The following is a 15,065-nucleotide window of genomic DNA, read 5'->3' as shown; positions in this document are numbered from 1 at the left end:
TTTACTATTAAAGAAGCATACATCTCCCATATTCGAACGGAGAAATGTTCATCTTACGAAATCGTTGATTTTTCCGAATTTTCATGATTCGTCGGATTCCATGTCATCAATATGGACCCCACTGAATAATTATCCATTTTTCGTTAGTGATTAATTAAAAGAATATCATTCTGAAAATTCCTTCAATGAATCTCACTAATTCTGAATTTCAAATTGAATATTCGATATGAATGCTCATGCAAGCTTGATTGTTAAATCATTCACTTTTGCCGTTTATGATCTTGTTAATTCATTCGCATCATTCGAATGGAATTATTATGATAATTCAGGATTATTAGAAAATGAGATCTCTAATTATAATGTTCTCAGTGGACCAGAGTTAAGCGTGAAAAACTAGAGCGAAAAAATTGATTCAATTCGAATGTGAATATTGTAATAGAGTAAACGAATGAAAAGGATGTAAATATTCATAATTATGGAAAATTGACACACAGCGTCTTTGTGAGATCTGATGGCACGTTTTGTTGAAAGAATTGATTGGATGCATTATCGCATTTAAGTATGTAGGTATTTCCAATGAAATTTCGGATTACTACGTAACAAGAAACATAAAAGTTCATTATCATGAAGATGAAATTCTCGAGTGTCATTCCAACAATTCAATTCCTACGTCACAGATCTGAAAATCTATGAATCACGATATGAATGATATCATTTATCTCAATGTCATATCAGTCGACTAAAAAAAAATGAAAAACGAAAATGTTCTCAAAGAAATTGGAATTCAGGCAAAGTAAAATTTGTAAAAATATGGAATTACTTTCATCTGTGTTAGAAAAAACTAAAATCTATACGCAAACATAATTCAAATTTCCGATGAGACTACGAGACATGTGATTTGTGTTTTGAATGGAATGTGACTATATCTGGAATTTTTTGCGGACAGAATAAATTCCCACGGAATCTACGTATAATAATATGATGAAAATCGTTATAATTCATATAAATAGGAACGAATTTCATCATAATAATTTTCGACAAGTTGACACAACTACAACATATTACCCCTTTTAACTAGTCAGTACACAATAAAAAGGGACACCCATTATTTTCTTTCATTGTTAACACTTACTAGTGAATTTTTTCTTATCCTTTTCTTTTTTTCAGTTTGTTTACGCGAATGAGATTGTTGATGGAAAAATAAAGGTGTTCATTATCTACTCGCACTAAATTTAGGTCCAGATGCATACAAGGTCTTCATAAGTTACTGAAACGCAATGGATGTCAAATTATTCTCACATTGACGGTTCAGGAAATTCCAATAAAAATTGAGAATAAAATAATTACATATGTCCACTGTGTCCCATTTTGGTTGAGCCTGATAGATAGATAGATAGATATTTATTCATATCAAGAATTATTGCACGAATACAATAAAATTGAAATTCGTTAAACACGCAGTTACTTACAAAAAAATATTCAGACAATGAATATGGTTCTAACCTAATAATGGACTCATACAGAGTTTTCTTGAAAATTTTAACATCTTTAATTTTTTTTATCACTTTAGGAAGTGCATTCATTAATTTTATTCCCAGATAAAGAGGAAACCTCTCTGTTATTGTCGAGCTATGATAGGGATAAAAGAAAGGTTCTTTTTTTCTAGTCCTTAAGTTGACATTTCTATAATCCTCAAAATGGATGGAGACACATGAAGACAAGAACTCTATAAATATATAAACCATATAGTGTCGGTAAATTATGTTCTCTGAAGTGACCCCTACATGACTCCCTGTAACCTAAATTCAACAACGTTCTTAACATAGATTTCTGCCTCAAAAATACTAATTCAAAATTGGAGCTTCCTCCCCAGAAAATTATGCCATATCCTAATAGAGATCGATAGTTGGAAAAATATACAATTTTTAAAGTAGGTATGTAACTCTATTCTAGTTTTGAGAACACGCACTGAATATTCAACAGAGTTTAGTTTTTTCTCAAGATTGTCAATGTGATAGTTCCATTTTAGGTGATTTTCCAGATAAACTTCCAGGAACTTTGCAGAGGTGGAAACAGTAATATGTTCATTTATACTGTGTAAGATTGTGGCTGTAGATCTATCTGTACTGGAAATTATCCATTCTGTTTTGGCCACGTTTAACATAAGATGATTCTTCTTCTCTATATCATCCTAATTGTTTGAACGATCTCCGGACCAAATGACGGGGACCTCATGATAACATTAGTATCATTAGCAAAAGATACAAGCTCCCCAAAAAGTCTCTCCAAGATATAATCACGCAGCACTGAAGGAAGATCATTAATGTAAATTAAAAAGAGCAATGGTTCCAAGATACTTCCTTGAGGTAGACCATTGTTGCTTAAGTTTGGTGAGGACTGGTATTCTCTACCATTTATTACCACCTTCACAGTCTGAGGTCTGTTCTTCAAATAGCTCTCGACCAGTTTCAGTTGTTTATCTCTTATTCCGCACTTCTCTAGGTTTTTCAATAATATCTCTGTATCCACACAGTCAAATGCCTTCGACAAATCCAAAAATAACCCAATTGGCAGTTCCTTTATTTCTAATGCTGTTATTATGGAGTTGAATAATTCGAATATTGCTGTCTATGTGCCTCTTCCCATGCTGACTTGGCGAAAATATCTTGAATTTCTCGAAGAAATTTATGAGTCTTGTGGCCAGTACTTACTCAAATATCTTCGCAAAGTTAGAATGAATACAGATTGGACAATAGCTACTTGGATCTTTAGGATTGCCATTTTTAAAGATTGGTTTTATAATAGCAGTTTTAAGGGCTTCAGGGAAAACACCATTCATATATGATCTGTTCATTGTGTGGGCTAAAGGTTCTGCTATAACATGTATACATTGTTTTATCACTTCGATAGGTATTCCATCATAACCTGTAGATTTGGACATTTTCATCTTTCTTACTGTAGCAATTAACTCCTGTTTGGTGATATCAAACATGTAAAATGATTTTTCAAGATGTGGTATGGAATCAGAATCGCACTCTGCATTTGCCTGATTTTCATCATTGAGTGCTGATTGAACATCAACAAAGAAGTTATTAAATTTGTCCAATAGTTGTTGAGGGTAGAGCACATCCTTGATTTAAGTGTGAACTTGTTGTTTCCCTGATGATTTATTGACAAGATTCCAGACAGTTTTGGATTTATTTGGACGGTTTCTCTATATTTTTCAATTTTTTCTGTTTTTATCATAGAGTCATACTTACGTTTTGTTTCTTTGTATGCGGATAAATATTCCCTGGATAGACGGAATAGACTAAAAGTTTTAATGGGAAAGCTGGAAGTAAAAGCCTCATGGAATCTCCCGAAGAATGAATCCCACATTAAGTTTACATCTCCATAAACATTATCGAACAGGTCAGGTCCAAACTTGGTCTGATATACAATCCACAAACTTCTTTATGCTGTTCTGACTGAAATCTCTAACTTGTTTTTGTTCTCTTGCTTTTTTCATGTGTTGCTTTCCTGAGAAGACAAATTTTTGAGTATAGAATGATCAGATATGTGTTCTTCGATAACTGATGCAGTGCCTTCAATATTAGTAACAATATTATCTATGCACTGCACTGTATCTCAGCTATAATTAAAAATAGAGACATGCGGTTGTCGCGACCCTGTATCACTTTTTTGTAAAACTTTCAAAGCCACAAACAGAAATATTCCAACTACTTTTGTTTCTGAAATTCAGGGCGAAAACGAAAATGTTCACTTTTGGAGATGTTATTATTATTAAATAGAAACTGCTTATAATAGATATTTTCACATAAAAGTCGGTGGCGTGTTAGAAAATTTTTTTAGTGCACTGTTTTTGAAATTGGGCACAAAGTTGGAATTTTTCAAATGGAACACCTGTATATTTTAACGTGAAATTTTGCAATTTTTTGCAAATATCACAACCTTATCTCTAATAAATTTCAACTTCAAAAATAAAAAAATCCATATTTATGTTTGTTTTTTTAACAGTAGGCCATGAATTCTTTCACCAACGCATTTAATTATACCTTCTTCAGAACGCCATGTAATTTGAACCTATTTATTTAATTATATTTAAAACATAAATTGAAGTTTATGTTTGAGATAGATATTTTGAGTTTAGGTTCTAAATAGATATACATAATTAAATACATAAATAGGTTTAAATCACACGGCGTCCCAAAAATACCCACAAACAAATAAGTTACCTATTGAAATTTATTCTGATTTTGTTTCAGAGATTGGGAGTGAAAACCCTAAAAAGTTAATTAAGAAATTAAGTTACCTACAGACGAATCAAGTGGTTCTAAATTGCTCTTTTCTTCGATTTCAAAATTCTTCCTTGACGATTTACGTAAAATAGACGTAGATAGACTAGACCTTCGACGATTTTTTTGCAAGAAAAAAGACCCCCCTCAGCCGCAATATTAAAAAATTGCGACCTTCCGTGTTTTCAACATTTTCATTATAAGAATCCGAATAAGACATAAATCTTAGAGTTTTTGCCAGTGGTATGACACACTGTTGGAATTTCCACCAAATCGGCTATTTAAAGATGCATAGAGATACTGGTTGTGGGTGAAATAAGGAACTAGAAATCTAATGCCGGCATATAACTTTAAGTTCTAAAGGTCTGAAAATATTTAAGGGAGAAAGCTCATCGTCGAAAAACCCAACATGAAAATTTTCAGCATAAAATTGTGATTAGTTCTCCGAAATTATTCAATAAACCATCGCGTTGAAATAAGTATAATATAATTAGAGAATATGATATTTCAATTTGACTCTACCTGTTAATGAGAACAATAATTATTCATGTATTTCAGGTGAAATGTAATTATAATTCAATTCTGTTTTTGATATGATTGCTAACAGGTTTATGAAATAGAATCAAACAAATTCGCATTTTGTGAAAACCGAATTCCCTTCTTTCAACATCCAAATAAGGGGAATCGATATGACAAATAGCGCATTTGAATGTCTTCATATGACCAACTGCGAACTATAAAAACACTTGTGGGCTTTCTCTCTATTGAAGAAAAACTGCCATAATCTTGATACCTACATGTGATTTACGACAAAATTGCGCTTGCTTTGAGGAAGCAGCTTCAAACGGTGTCCAAGGAAGCTTGTTTAAATCTATGCCGGAGTAGTCAATGGTTTTCATAGATGGTGAGATTTATAAAATAAAGGAAATCGGAAATAACTCAAAAATTACTCTAAAACTTACTCCCAGAGAACGAATTGGGTCTTAATCAATGGCCTAAAAAAAATAAAAACTTTAAATGTTTTCGCAAACTTCATATAATATATATATATCAAAAATACATAATCATCAATTTCTCCCCCTGTTTTATATTAACATGAATATTCGTTGAAAAAGCAACCTTTATTTCAGGAAATAGTTCATGCCACCATAGAAGGCCCTGTAAGAGTTCGGAACTGAATAAGGCGGTGAACACATAAGAGCGGCCGCGGCCACGATCACGATCACGATCGAGAAGCGTCCCATGCAAATGTCATATTCCGCACATAATATCACGATCTGTTCAGCGATATAGCGGCGTTCAGTCGCGATGTCTCACGATCGTGATCGTGATCGCGGCCGCGGCCGCTCATATGTGTTCACCGCTTAAAATTCCTACTTTAGAGTTGAAAATAGGCGAAATAGTTATTTTCCTATCAAGTGCGGAAAGTGATACTTGCAAGACACTTTCCGCAAGAGTTAGGAACAATATTTTTTCTACAAGCGCTTGAAATATATAAATGTATCCATTTTACGAAACAGATCATATCTCATTTGATTAATTCAGATATAATGACAGACGTTATTCTGCATGTTGTTACTAAGGGTTTCTCATCGTTGACGTTCAGTCCATAGAAAGATGATAGAATTTAATTTACTCTATAATATTTGCGTGCGGGAAAATCCCCTGCTAATCCATTCCCGCACGCAAATGCGTGCGGGAAAGAAATAGCAGGCGTTTTTCCCGCACTCTTTGGGAAAGTGACTCTTTGCAACTTGGAATGCGTGCGGGAAAAAGGTTGAACGCGCACGTTTGTAGAAAAAATATTTTTTTCTAATTTTGATATATAAAGTGACACTTATTAAAACTCATTGAAGTTTTGAAACGTTTTACTTTTCGCAACCAGTTACGCAAAGTAAAATATTTCGCAACTGATGATGAAGCGATACATGATTTCATATTAACGAGTGAAAAATTGAATAATTTCCGTCACTAGACGATTTTAAAGAAATCTCCGAAAGAAGCTTTTGAAGTCGTTTTTGGTACTTTTAATTTAAATTAATCGCAACAACCTATTCAAAATTAGAGAAAATATTGTGTGGAACACGTTGGGAAAGTTGCTTTTTCCAACTGGTCGCACAAATAACTATTTTATTATTATGTGGCCCATTTCCACACCTTCGTAGAATTTCCATTCGTGAAACAATTATTTTCCTAAACTTATGAAATCTTGAAACTGCTGTAGAGTAGAAAGATAAGCTTATCGTTTCGAAGAAATAAAAGTGGTGTTTTTTCGATAGAATACAGCTTTTATAACAAAAAATCTTATTCCCAACAGTTTTTCAGAAAAGTGCTTAGTTCTCGCAAAATCGAATATTACATCCACAATGTGCTTAGTAATCGAGCCTTTTGTGAAAAATCGGTGCTTAGTGCTCGAGACTCGGGAGAACTTTTTGCTCGGCCCAGCTCTGAGAGTGGCCTCCCGGCTCTCTGAAAAATATCCGTTTGCGTCGGACCAAAAAATTTTTTATCACAATTTAATTACGGATCATAAGAAGTGCACCCCACCCGATCCTGCTTTCTTATCCGTTTGGGGCCTGCAACCTCCAATAATAAGGAAATTGTTTATCGTAATTTTATTACAAAACCCAAGAATTGCGCCCCACCGGATCGTGCTTTCTTATCTCTTTTTACGACGCTGTTTTTCAATCGCATTCCATTTTCGAACCCTATTAATAATGCACGCAGTTTTTCTTGTGACTAACATTTGGAAGAATTACTTGCTACCGCAGCATTCCTTTTTATGACGTTTTATGCGAATATTCGATTTGTTGAATATGTTGAAAAATTCAGGCATTTCCATATGTAAGTACATGAACATTGAACAAAATTATACAGACTGTTCCTTGTTATTAATTATTCGGGTTTGATCGATACAGCCAATACCTACAAGCAGATATTTGAGTTTTTCTGCAACTATATATTCATAAATATTTATTGAGTATCCTAGGTGTTCCATTTAAGACGAATTCATACATTTCAGAGCTTTAATTATTCTTAATCTAAAAAAATTCCAATTCAGGACTTCAGCTGTCACCAACAATTTTGTTTTAATTTTCAAATTCCATTCGTGTCATGTGAGTTTAAATAGTGGATTCAAAATTTTTTTGATTCTTGGATTCTTCGTAGGTTGTTTTTTTTTCTCTGAGTCGTTAATTCTATCGAATGTTTGAAGTGATTTTCATAGCAAATTGATGAGCTCACATGGCTTCTGTCTGAAAATCGCAAAGTTGAAAAAACCATTGAATAAAGCTCGAAAGCTTTGCTTGTTTAAATGGAAATTAATTTGCCAGACTCTTGAAAACACATTCTTTCACATATTTCATGATATCTATTCACAAAAGAAATAAGGCTTGTTTTTATGCCTGACCACAGTGTGGTCCCTAACTGCAGGCTGCAGGCACATGAAACTCGCCCACTATCGGGGTGAACGCTCAAAAGAAAGATAAAAATGCGCATTCGTATTATTTTAGTATATTAGAGTATTGTGCTTCAGTATACAAATTAAGGCGAACAGTTTCTCATATTTTTCTTTACCTTTCTGAGTGTGTGGGTGTGTAAGAGTAAATATAAATATAAAGTATGAATCAGGTGCTGAAAAGCAAAGAATACGAAGACAACGATAGGAGCAATGCTCAAAGCAGTAGAATTCCTTATCTTCATTTTCGGTGGCTGCTAAATATAACTCTATTTCAAAATAGGGAAATGAAAATTTGAAAAGAGGCAGTTCCAAATCGCAGTTGAAGGAAGGAGAAAATGAAAATTCCGTACGTGACACCACTTTTGTTGTTGCCAAAGATATAAGTAAAAAGTATTCTGACTCACTTCATATTCAATTGAAAAAAATTGTTGCCTTCGTTACGTGTTTACATAAGATATGTGTCGTACATTGTATTCTTAGTAGGGGCCCTAGATTTATTTTGCGCTTGGACTTGTTAGGTTAATCCGCCACTGCTTGTATCTCGCTTATGCTTCTAAAACAGGGTAAGTATATATTATAAGGCAAAAATGTATCTCCTGATCCCAGCTACATGTGTTCGTAGTTTATTGTAAATTATTAACAATGACGAAAATCTACTCCATCCTTCGGAAAGTTCCCCAGTATTTCATCATGAAAATTATATTGGGATCGAAACTTCCCTACAGCAGAACAACTAACCTACTAGTTTCATACCGCTCATTAATCTTGCCTAGACACAATCCAATCTTCCTATGTTTTTCCATCCATGTATTATATAAATAGATATAGATATACATAATATAGAAATTGATAACACGAATTTGGACTGGACTATTTTTATTGAATTTTCTTTGAAATTTTTGTCGACGTTTCGGAGTAGCAAGCCTTTTTCAAGGCTTAAAAAAACATGTAAATCAGAATTAGAATCAGGATTGCAAGATAAACCACTCACCTCAATTTTTCTGAAAACTATTATATTTGTTCTATTTTTGTTAGGTACCATATCATTCGGAAATATAGGTGGACATTGAAAAATTTAATTTATAAGGTTATGGGTTAAATCTGTTTTTGTTCGCTTCATTCTTTTTCTTATTTTCTGTGAGTAGAATATTATACATTCCAGCGACATCCTCGGACTAAGCGGCAACTAACAAAATTCACAACAAACAGCCAAAATAAACATCAAATAAGTACATCTTTCAAATGTTAAGGATATAAAATATGTGGAGTGTAAAAATAAATGAATGAGAATACAGATATGTCAAATTAATGCAATAAAAAATTCTCGATATGTATTATCTATTTGTTGAATTCAGTAATTTCTTGAGAATTTTATCAATTTCTTGGTTATTATGAATGAAGCTGATGACTCTCACTATATGTGTCCTGATGCTTTAAAATATAATTTGTAGTATTTTATCGCATAATAAACGAAAAATTAACAAAACAAAAAAACTGATAATTTGTACTTTGAGAAAAAAAGTTGCGGCTCAACAACAAATTTTTAAAATTCATATATTTCAATGAAAAACAGATATTTTTCAGTGAATATTAATTTCACTCAAAAGTGTTCATCGATTGAACTTTCCATTGAGTCCATGGACTGATAACCTGAATTTATAATGACTACATATATATATTTTCGATATTTTCATTAGCATCTTTTTATTTACCGACTGCGCCAGACTTTTAATTCGTTTTATTCGGAGAAATCTATTCGAAAATTCATGACAAACATTCAAACTAACTTAACCTGCAATGAATTGAAGGCAGTTTTTTCAAATTCAACGACAATTCACTTGTAGCGATCGCATCGACTCACTTATTTTCCACATTTTCGGGGATCGTTTTAGTTCTCTCTACTCTCCATAGTTGAGGCGTTCTGAGACGAAACCATAAATATAATGCACAAAACAAGAAAAAACACCTGAATAATGTTAAAACTTACATTGACAATACATAACTAATTTAATGAGAATACAGATATGTCAAATTAAATTAAATTGAACGATAAACCGTGTATCTTCCCTGAAATTAACAGTATTTTGTTGCTTTATATGGATCGTTTCACTTATTATTCTTCTGTTGTAGTTTGTCTACTTGTCAAGGACCGAAACGTTTTGGAAGTCGACGTGACCTGATATTTGTGTGTGAGTGGTGATTGTTGTCATTCGTGTGTTTCTCGTATTTCCAGTATCACTTTCGTGTTGTTTGATCCTCTCCTGCAATGCATAGCATTTGTTGTAATCTCTACATGGAATTTTGTATATCACGAGAACAGATAAGTTTTGATTTCAAACTTGTGGTTGAAAAATGAATGAGAAATAGGCGATTCAATAAAATATATAGTTTCCAACAAATACTACTTCCAGTTATCAAAACAAGTGAATACGTCAGTTGATTTAAATATAAGATAATTTATCAGAGAACACTTGTTGTTGTTGAAAAATGAATGAGAAATAGGTGATTGAATAAAATATAGATGGTTGGATTTCAAAAACCAATGATCACAGCTGGAGAGAGAGGAGTTTTGATTAGAAATTAGTACTTAATTGATCGAAATTCGTCGTTTGAAGAGTATACAGCACTCTCGATTTGCAATGAATAACTCTAATATTTTGTTTTTGATTTACACTTCTTTTGGCAATTTGGGCACGAATAATCAAGTTTTTCCATATTATTTTACTTTTTAATGATATTGCACCCAACGACTTCACAAACATCCATGCCAATCTAAGATTCGAGGACTATGTACCAAGCGCCACCGAGCCGGTTAACTTTTCTGTTTGCCATATAATAACCAAATATGTAGGTATGTTCTTTATTTTTGGGAAAATTTCATATCAGAATTATCCGCGATTTAATATTCTCTATCAGTACCTATTTGTATCTTGTCACTGAAATAAACATATTTGTAAGTTGTGATTGCCTGCTGGCGGACAGTAATAAAAATAATAATAATAATGTTTATTCATAAACCACAAGTTATATTCCGTGTTTGTTTTTGTTTGAATGAAATGAAATATCTCACGAATATTATTATGCTAATGTAGTAACTCTATCAAAACAAAAAAAATCTCAAAAGAGAAATAATATCAGAAGTTTCATGTAATACCAATTTCTTAAAGGGTATGTCTGAATTGATACTGAAACGAAGAGAAATGAAAAGAATTTTCAAATAATTTTGACAATTGCTGGGAACAGAAATTTATAGCAATTGGTAGGTATATATAGTAGAAAAAATCTAGATTTATTTTGAATCATATCATGCATCATGAATTTAACAAGCAATTCAATTTTCCAAATACACAGTTGATGAAGGAACCGTTGCTGTACCTTGGAAAAAAACCTTAACTTTTTTTTTTCGAAAGTTTGGGTATAAACTATAATATGGCTAGTAATATCAAGATTTAGATTGATCTACACTCGAATAAAGCAGGTCACAAACTACCGACATGGGTGTCCACCTAGGTTGACACTCCTGACAGCGAAAGAAAGAAGGATCAAGTGGTTGGGGCAATTGACCGCCAATAAGACCACAAACTACCAGTAATGTATTACGCATACGAGCCGATTACATCTGGAATGTCTACAGAAAATCAAAGAAGAGTTACATTGAAATAATTTTTTTTTACCAACAATCGAATGATTAAATAAATCGAACTTTCATCCTGAAAATGGAATGCGCTTGACCAAAGATTATTGAGTTAACCTAACACTATAATCTTTGGCGCTCGACATGTAGAAGGGTTCGACTAAAAATAGCCCAAAGGCATAAATTCATTGAATACTGTTCAAGCCGCAACAGATGAAATTATGAATAATCCACATTCTAATATATTCGGTGGAAATACTTGGGTGAATCAGAAAGAACATATTAACCTCTCAGAAGAGTCAGAAGTCCTACATAGAAGGAAATGTGGGTGTTAAGCTCCGAGCTTTTCCCAAGTTGATTCAAATTCACCACGCTTACTCTCGATTTCACGCTTGGAAATAAAAAGAAAGAAACGTAGTTGTTTTATTGTTTCATTAAAGTGGAGAGGAGATTTTACGAGTCCCTTCAGATTTGGAAGAATTTTCGGTTCGGGTCTTTTCTATCTTAGTGGAAACTCCCAGAAAATAGTGAATGAATTTATTTCTAACCTATTCCTATTCGTACTTAGAATATATCAGAATATAGGTACTATTTGCGGTTATAAACATGGAAGATAATTCTGGTATTTGTGTGTCATAGACCAAAGTGTAAATTGATTTAGTATCCCAGTAAGCAGATTTTTCTCCATACTCAGATCAGTTATTTGAAAATGTTGGCCATGCGACTATGAACACTATTTCCTCCATGCTTTCAATATAGTCTCCCTGAATTATATTTTTCATTTTTATAATTATATTTTGAGAATCTAAATCAAAAGAGAGGAAGTTGAAAGTTCAATGAACATTCTACAGAAAATCAATAGGCTTATCAGTTTATACCCTCCTTATTATTGAATTTCACGAAAAATAGTGTATGTTCAAATATTCGTAAGAATCCGCTCGACCCGACTTTCTGAAGATTTTAAGGCTGGCTGCTGCGACTAAATACATTTTCACAAAGCAAAAATGTGGTAGACTACATCTAATTACACACAAGAAATTAGAAAAAGTTACGTAGGTATGTATTATTCACAAATTTTTCAGAAAGAACCCAGACTAATATTAATTTGAGCAAGCGTGTTAAATCACCAAACCAATCATCACTTCATATTTGCCTTCCGGTTGCTTTGAGCATTTTACAATCCGTGAAAGTGATATGAAATAAAATTCATATTGGTTTTTTCAAGGAAAATTTTGGCATTATCTAGTGATTCCTTCGTGTTCTGTGTATTACATTTATGGTTTCGTTACAGAACTTCTCAATTACCATATGTTATGTGATAGTGTAAAAGTTTTATATCACCACTTTGCGCAATCGCAATATTCAAAATAAATGAAAATACAAATGGTTGAGGCTAAGGAGACCGATCGTTGCTTACAGATAACATATCTCTGTCCCCCAAATCATAAACACTTTCTGCTCTTCTCATATACCGAAAGTGTTATCCTTAATGAAAATATGTGATCATGAAGATTAGGCTATTATTATTATTTCATGTACTTACTTCATGCAATAAAAAATTCTATACTCCATTCACATTTATTTTAGCAGTCAGTTGGCCATGAAATAATTTTCTCAAGTTTTTTTAACTAGAACGGAGTAAGGTTGGCACTCATGAAATGTCGTTGATGTCATAACGCCGTTGCCACAACTAATATCAATTTTTATTACGAAAATGCCGAAAGTGATTGAAAAAAACAGACAGGGTTTCAGGAAGTGCTATTTAGAATTCAGGTCCGCTCATTCAAATAGGTATATACCCTGATATTCTGAAATCCATAGTACGTCAGTAGGTTGCGAAAATATTCAATGTAAGTGAATTTATATAACCTTTCATCTGAATCTAAACGATGACGATATTTTAGCTGAATATTTTCACAATCAGAAAGAATTTCCTTCTATATTGGGAGACCCAAAAAAGTGGTGGTATTTGAGAATTTTATGTTTGAGTGAATTAATGCGAAAAGTTTACTACAGGATTTTCGATGAATATCATCGTAGAATAAGTTCCCGAAAATTGATTTTTCTATTTTTCATTTGACTTGTCCTATACATTGTAAATGTCTTAAGGTACCAATAAATACCTAATTATTATTATTATATCAATGTATTAAAATGAACAGTTGTCCTGTTAATTGTTTATTAACATTAAGTTCATCTTGATTTGAAACTTCTTTTAATTCCTTTTACTTACATTGATGCAAGATGATATTTGTTGAAGAATTTAACATTCTTGTAATTATCTGTTAATTCCTTCGAGAGATACCCATTCCCAACCACTGCAATAAATGCATTTCATCTTCGGGTTAATATTTTTGAAATCTACAACTGATGTAACGTATTCAACATTTAGCCAATGAAGATAACGAACATTTACTCTCCTTAAGCTAGTGCATATTATCATATTATACTGATCTCTTGTATTTTCCATGCAAATAACTGGATTTGGTATGCCTTCAATGAGTTTGTATAAACATATGATTTTCAATTATGTTCGTCACATATTTTCCGAAGAGATTCGACTTTGTGATGGAATACCTAATAACAGAAACTTTTACGTAGAACGGGCAACATAGCGTTGATTTAAAACCCAAAAATGTTTTGACAAGCTTCATAACCCCACATTTTCGTACTATACAGAGTGAAATGTGACAAATTTCCATGGCCAAACGACTGCTTAAATAAAAATGAATGGAGTATAAATATGTATTATCTATTTGTTGAATTCAGTAATTTCTTGAGAATTTTATCAATTTCTTGGTTATTATGAATGAAGCTGATGACCCTCACTATATGTGTCCTGATGCTTTAAAATATAATTTGTAGTATTTATCGCATAATAAACGAAAAATTAACAATACAAAAAAAACTGATAATTCGTACATTGAGAAAAAACGTTGCGGCTCAATAACAAATTTTTAAAATTCATATATTTCAATGAAAAACAGATATTTTTCAGTGAATATTAATTTTACTCGAAAGTGTTCATCAATTAAACCTTCCATTGAGTAGATACTGAACTGATAACCTAAATTTATAATACCTATATATATATTTTCGATATTTTCATTAGCATCTTTTTATTTACCGACTGCGCCAGACTTTTAATTCGTTTTATTTGGAGAAATCTATTCGAAAATTCATGAGAAACTTACAACTAACTTAACCTGCAATGAATTGAAGGCAGTTCATTTCAAATTCAACGACAATTCACTTGTAGCGATCGCAGCGACTCACTTATTTTCCACATTTTCGGGGACACTTTTAGTATGGCGATCGTTTCAGTTCTCTCTACTCTCTATAGTTAAGGCGTTCTGAGACGAAACCATAAATTTAATACACAAAACATGAAAAAACGCCTGAATAATGTCAAAACTTACATTGACAATACATTATTATTAATTCCATTAATCGGAATTGAAATATCACAACATCTGCAAATCTAAAAACAATACAAAACTTACCACACCAGAATAATATTGACTATATAGGGATAAAATATACCTTAGTTACATGAAAAATAGTGCTCAGCAAAACTGAAAAACTATATTGAATTACGAACAGACACATCAGACAGAAAATCAGGACAACAATGAATGACAGAATACTCTTTAAATAATTAAGCATGTCGTGGTCA

At 32.5% G+C, this 15,065-nt stretch overlaps 1 protein-coding gene across 1 annotated transcript in view; it reads right to left on the bottom strand.

The window, feature by feature from the left end:
- The window catches only part of LOC123322790 (bone morphogenetic protein 1-like), a 206,672-nt gene that overhangs the window by 74,887 nt on the left and 116,720 nt on the right, over positions 1-15,065 (bottom strand). The window lies entirely within an intron of this gene.

The sequence above is a fragment of the Coccinella septempunctata genome, chromosome 1 (assembly GCF_907165205.1).
Source record: "Coccinella septempunctata chromosome 1, icCocSept1.1, whole genome shotgun sequence".
NCBI lineage: Eukaryota > Metazoa > Arthropoda > Insecta > Coleoptera > Coccinellidae > Coccinella > Coccinella septempunctata.
This window is presented reverse-complemented; position numbering and strand designations above follow the sequence as displayed.